Consider the following 6,819-nt stretch of genomic DNA (forward strand, 5'->3'; position numbering starts at 1 on the left):
GTATACCACAGTTGAATGTCAAACATCCAAATCGGTTTTATGATTGCATTATACAACAGGACTTTGTTGTCTGGGCTAAGTTTAGAATTTTTGTTTAAAAGCCAATTTAAATTTGCTGGTCTTCTGCTGATGCGTGTGAATCCCAAGTTAAGCTACTTCATTAGCTTGGGGTACTATAATACTATGCATATATGTTTATTTTAACTGTCCGACACTTTTCTGCTCTTAGCGAGAATGTAACATGTTTGCACTTGTGCTCATTCTAGCCATTCTTCGACAAAATCAATACGTTAGTAGCTGTTGGAATGTCTGCTGTATATATTATGTACAGAGTTGGGTCTAGCACGCTACCCTGAGGTACCCCAGCACTCATTACTCGTTCTTCTTATATGGGGTCTGCTGCTTTAACTGTGAATTTCCTGTTTCTTAAATATGACTAGACAAATAGCTGAACTGTAGTCTCTGTGCTCGAATGCTTTCCTGAGCGGGAATTGCCCTATCTAAGGTCTCATCTGGTATCGAAATGTTCTGAGGTCTTTACCGATTGTGCTCAACGTCATTCTGCATAAGTATCCGTTTTGCATGGATGGTTCTACTATTTGGACTATAAGTATTTGCGAGTTTTGATTAACGAGATGTTACCGTCCGTAAACGTTACAGTATCAAACAACTCGGAGATACTTTTCCAAATTCCTACTTAGTTGGTGGTGTTTTGTAATGTCATTTTACAAGTTCTTACAAGTTTGTATTTTTCGAAGATATCCATTTCATGATGCCGAAAGTTGATTTAGTGTTGAAGATTGGTTTACGATTTCGTAATTACCTAATTTTCATCAAAAAGTCGTTTGTAGATTTTTCAGATCTTAGGAGCTGCCTAGTTTCCTTAGACGCTTACTAATTTCTTCTTCATTCTTGTAGCTTTCGAGAACATGGTTCTGCTTAAGATTTGTATGCGAAGATAGATAGGATTCTATCACTTATGGACTCACTTTATTAATGTGGGTTCAATATTTTTTAGAATTTATTTGCCTTAAAATACATAAGTATACGAATCATTGAGTATTTTTTTCAAGAAGATCTCTTATAGAAAAGCGTTATTCCTAATATATCTCAATATTTCACCAATGAAATCCAAAACCCCAAATAAAACACTGCCTCTGTCTTATTTTGAGGCAACTCTTAAGTCGGTATTTCCTAAATACGATTTAAAAGCTCTATAAAGAATCCTTAAGAAACACAAAAAGCAAGGATTACATTTGATAATTGTATGCAAATTTGATTTGTTGCAACGAGCCTAAGACAAAAAAGGTAAACAATGCCTTCAGGGCCATAAAAATGCCGCGGGGAATGAAGGTATGGGCGAGATTGTGACACAGCGATATAGTAAGGATTCCGGCACTTGCTCAACTAGTATCACTGATACACATATCAATGTCTCTTTAAGGCAGACGTGTACACACACACGTCCACAGTCGCTATCACTTGCCAACAATGTAGCTGCCACTTGTCCGAAAGCATATTATCCTTTTAGTGCCTTAACGCTTGTAACTGTTAATGTAAACAAAATAGCTGAGCAGATGAAGGACCAAAAACAAAAAAATAAATAAATGAAATTAAGGTGTGGGTATAATGCACACACGCCCGAAGAAAGTCAAAAGATAAACGTTCGTTTGCTTTGAGGATTTTTTTTGCTTGGACCTTTTGGAAAGATATTTTTTTCGTAGCATTTTTGGCAGTTTTTCCACCCTTTCTGCGATTTTCCGCATTTTTTCTTTTAACGGTTAAGCATACAGTTGGACAAACACCAACGCACATACACGCGCTTAGGCATTATCAGCGGTCGCATCCTTTTTCCGTGAAAGGGTCACTGCTATTGCCGTGGGTATCGGCTGTCAGCGCGCTCGGCTCAGTCGCTCACTAGTAGCGAGTTGTAGTTTAAGCATGCTGGTGTAGTTGTTGCTGCTGATGCTGCTGCTGCTGGGCAGGTTGTTCGCCACTTGTTTCGCTTGTTTGTCGGTAATTGTATGCCATTTCCAAAGATTAAGGGATTTACCCGGCATAGCCGCTTTGAATGCCAGCCATGTCCCTGTCGTGCAGTTTTTGTTGTTCTAATTTTTTTTTGGACAGCTGTCCCCCCTCCTCTAAGCAGCGCTTGGAATGCAAAATATGTGTGTATGTATACATGAGTGTGTGTGTGTGTGTGTGTTTGCTCAGCTTACGGAGGTCAGCGCCAACTGCCTTGCTTCTAGGTCTCGGCGATGCAAAGGCGATGTACCCAATGACAACAACAACAAACGCTTGCTACTAAAGCCTTAGTACAAGCAGAAGCAATCTTACATTTTGTTGTTGTTGTTTCTGTTGTTATTGTTTTTATTACAGCTCCGGTATTTTTGAGGAATTTTTAAGTAGCAAATGCTTGTGTTAAATACTTTTATTGAGATGGTAAGCCTTTTTATTAGCCTCGCCTGGCCTCACCGGCTTGCCTTTCCCGTTTTTTTTTTTTTTTTTTTTTTTTTTTTTTTTTTTTTTTTTTTTTTTTTTTTTTTTTTTTTTTTTTTTTTGCGCTGCGCCCTAAATAAATATGCAGTGAAAATATTTATTTAAGGCAGATGACATATTCCTGTGGCCTTTTGCCTTTGCTTGCCACACACATACCCACAATCATAGCAGATAGTGTGGACCGCAGCTCCAGCGCCAGCCGGTTGTTTGGTAAGGTTACAACATAGCGCTACTCTTGTTGCTGTTTTTGTTGTGTTTTTATGTTGTTACGCTGGTAATTAAAGTAAATCACCACACAAAAAGAATATTGTTGTTAGTCCCGTTAACTGCTTGGCGTTTCCCGTTTATTTGCCCATTGTACCTAAGCAGCCCAAGTCCTCTTTTCGCTGAAAGCTTAAGAAAATGTTTTCATTTGAGCTTTTCTTCACTTCGTGTGAATAATTAAATCTTAAATAAATTGCTGCAATTGGCTTAAAGTAAACGTTCGCTTCTGGTCAATTACTGTAATTTATTTTGTTTTCGAAATGGCCGTACACCAATAAAAAAGCTTCCGTTGAAAGGAAGGACGTTAAATAAAATATCGTTTATACTACGTTTTTAAGTTTTTATTATCGAGTAGGTAGAAATTTATTAACTAAATTATTTTTATATTTATAATTATAATTTATATTATATGCTGCTGTGCGACTGCAAAATCCTTCTGTCCTACAGTAGAACAAAGCATGGCCTTGGCAAATTTGAAACGTAGGAGTTCTTACCGAACATTATCCAATAGACATTATGTGGAGGAAGATGAGGTGGAAACATCCTGTCACTATCTTTTGCAATGTCCTGACTTTGTAAAACTGAGTTTGAAACATCGGCAGTTATATCTTCCTCGAAACAGAAGAAATAGCCAAAAGTGACATTAATTTTTTCAACAAATTTGTGATCAGCTTAAAGCTCTCCATTTTTTCTATGAGGGTTATTGGAATCAATTTTATAGGAGTTCTAGGTACTAAAATGTACCGGCGTTTTAAAAATAATTTTGAGATTTCTGTTTTAGAGTAAAAAAGTTAGGGGTCAGATTTATTTTTAGAATACTTAAGCAAAATTATTATTTAATCGTCCCGAGAGCCACGCCCGTATGATTTCCGAAAGGAAAATTATGAACTTTTCGACGAACAAAATTCAACTCAGATGGACCAGTTATTGGCGTGACTTAAGGCATCCACTAGAATCTCAATTGCGTATTCGACGATTTTTACGATGAGTGAAATTTTTCATTAAAGGGTTTTCATTAAATTTTGTGCGCGAAATCAAGCTTCTGTTGCCGAAAGCAACAATCAATACTTGTATGTTGGAAAAGGTTTCGATGATAATTTTTTGTCTCGAGGAAGTGTTTTTAATTGATACAAATTATTCGAAGAGGGTCGAGAACTCGTTGACGACTAACCATGTCTAATATAGGTATCAAACTCGTCAATAAAATAAGGGAATCGGTGCTTGAGAATCGACGACTTACATACAGAGATCGTACTGGCATCGTTGGAATATAGGATCAGTGAAACCTATTTTTAAAGATCATTTGGGCATAAGAAAAGTGAAAAGTGGGTATTGGTTCTATGTTTACGACCCAGAAACAGACGATCACTTTGCCGAATATGGTGGCAAAGATTATGTTACCAGTTTGTGGTGCACTCAGAATAGAAGGAATACTACTTCGGGATATTGGGGCCAAATGGGATTACTTTGAGGGGAACAACTTAGAAGTTGAAGAATAAAGTAAGCATTTTAAAATTATGAAATTTGTTGCGTTAGAATACTGATTTTGGGGTCTTTCGTTAAAAATATAAAGAAATTCCTTAAATACTAAGTAATTGAGATGTTTCTTCGAATAAAAACTTAAAAACGTAGTATCGAGTAGGTAGGTGGGGAATAGAGAAGGAAGAAAGCCTATATGATTTGACCTCTAGTGCATTCATACAGCTTTGTCAAGTTGCATACGAGAGTTGTGAGTAGAAAAAGAGCAATCAATCTACAATCTCGACGCGAAAGATCTTCAACGGCCAACTTGAGTAACAAAGAAACGACTGTAGCTATTACCAGTAAAGTCAAACACACCTTGACTAACTTTAAATGCACTGACAGCGTGGTTAAGTAAAATATTGTCACTCTACTGTCGGAATGAGTGCATATCTCTCTGAGTGGAGCTGAACTTCGCAGTGCATCTCCAGTTACCACGATGGCAGGCAAGTCCGCGTGAAAGACACTGCAGTGGTCTACTAGCCTAAAGCTAGAGTTGATGGATAACTCCCGACATAACTTCCTCCTGCCTTTCCTCTAAACCTCAACTCATCTGTAAATATGCCGCACATCTTTTCCAGAGTCTTTGCTCCGCTCACATTTCACTCAATGGAATGTACGCGGAGAAAGAACCAGGGAAAGGATCCACGATGCAGTGGTTCAGATTGTCAGCGATGCAATTGTAGTATAAAAGAATTTTAGAATTTTGTTTCGAACCCCTCAGGTGTACAATTTTTGGCTTAATTACAGTTTCATAGAGCTTAGCGATAAGGAAAATATTGAGGTTAAGACCGATTTCGTTAATATATGGTGGTATATTCTTGGGATTGTACAGTATTATTTTAATTTTTTCATATTTAATTTTAAGCACAATAAACTGAAGAGCATAAAAGTGTCTCTATGACGTTTTTAAAGCTTTTTATGCATATGTAAATTCATTAATCACTTAACCTCTCTGCATTAGCGGCTGGGATTTGCATAAAGTCCTGTAAACCAAAAATAATATTGACTAAAAAACAGCCACCACTGACGGAAAATGGAGATTTGAGCGCTGCCTCTGGCATAAAAAATGTTAAAAAATATACATATACATATGCGCCCCACCACACATACTCCCACCATATGTGAGAGAGCATGCCTGCCGTTTATACAGACACCCACGTCGCCCGTAGTGTAACGTGTAACGAGCGTTCCATGGCCATAACGACCTCATTAGCATAATAACCGCTAAGCGTAATGGAGGCAAAACACCATTAAATAACACTTTATGACTGTATTTCATTTTATTTTATTATTCGCACGCACTTTTTTCGCTTCTTATTTTGTTAACGTGTGCTCTGCTCTATTATTTGTTATTGTTTCAGCTTTCGGCAGTTCCGCACGCGCTTGGAAATATCGACACCAACTCATATACATCTGTGGCTTTTGTTTTTGCTTTTCGGTAAGTGCTCTTTTTTATTATTCTAACTCTTAAATGTTGGTCTGTTGTTGTTTTTATTTGCATCTTCATGCAAATCTTTTAAATTCTGTAAACAAATGTGTTAAAGTCAATAATGTGCACATGCATATGTATGTACTTATGTGTGTGTGTGTCTCCTATGATGCATGTGTATGTGATTACTTCTGGAGAAGGTTTGCTTCGTTTTATTCCGGGCGCCGGAGTCTTTATTGCTCACATAATCAATCTGCAGCCTCTTTGCTTTAACAGTAAACTTTATGTGCGTATTTAAACACGAGTGGCATTCGCAAAATCTGCCACGAGTGCTTTATTGCACCACTTTTTTACAAAAGTTATTAAGTCATAACAATTTTGGGATTATTATCTACTTATATGCATATATTTTTATTAGTAAGCCAGCTGATATGCTCTTGAGAGATTTTTCAGTAGCAGGGATACAAATAACAAATTGTTATGTGCGTTCTAATGTATATATTTATATACATACATAGTATGGGTTTAATCTTAATTACATAGGACAGTAAACCATCTTCAATACCGGACATTGTAAACTAAATACTATAGGCTCTAAAAATCTTAGTGATTCCCGCATCCTCATTTGCTTATTAGGCGTTTGCTCCCATCTCAAATTGTCATTCCCTCAGTCTACAAGCTCAAATATAGTACTACTTATTTTACGTTTAGAACTAGGCACTCTACTTCAATTTATTGATTTTCAATTTTCAATACATTCAATGATTTTTATTTATGGTCTCAGTAAAGTTGATGTCATCAAAAGACTTTACCACTGAGATCTGAGCTCTAGAGCCACGAGTAGTAGGATGCACAGCATATAATGAATATATCGAAACCAAAATGTAAAACATGTTGCCCAATATCTCACCAATGGACTGATCGTGTGAAATTAACTTAAAATCTTTGTTAAGTCTAGAAGTTTATCGAATAGGATTTATACACAAAGACCGAACTGGGGTGCATACTCAACATCCTTTTGGCTTACATTACAAATTTTTCAGATATTTTTTCAGGCTCCCTTTCAGTTAGATTTGCTCTGCATTGTATTTATTTCCATAATA

General features: G+C 36.8%; 1 long non-coding RNA gene across 1 annotated transcript in view; it reads left to right on the forward strand.

The window, feature by feature from the left end:
- LOC108967707 overlaps window positions 1-5,709 on the forward strand; it is a 112,329-nt gene extending 106,620 nt beyond the window's left edge. The window contains exon 3 of the long non-coding RNA XR_001993276.1: window positions 5,649-5,709. This is a non-coding gene — a long non-coding RNA (uncharacterized LOC108967707). The remainder of the gene's footprint in view (window positions 1-5,648) is intronic.
- Window positions 5,710-6,819: the final 1,110 nt, after the last annotated feature.

This window comes from Bactrocera latifrons, unplaced genomic scaffold, assembly GCF_001853355.1.
Source record: "Bactrocera latifrons isolate USDA-ARS-PBARC rearing strain unplaced genomic scaffold, ASM185335v1 scaffold_196, whole genome shotgun sequence".
NCBI lineage: Eukaryota > Metazoa > Arthropoda > Insecta > Diptera > Tephritidae > Bactrocera > Bactrocera latifrons.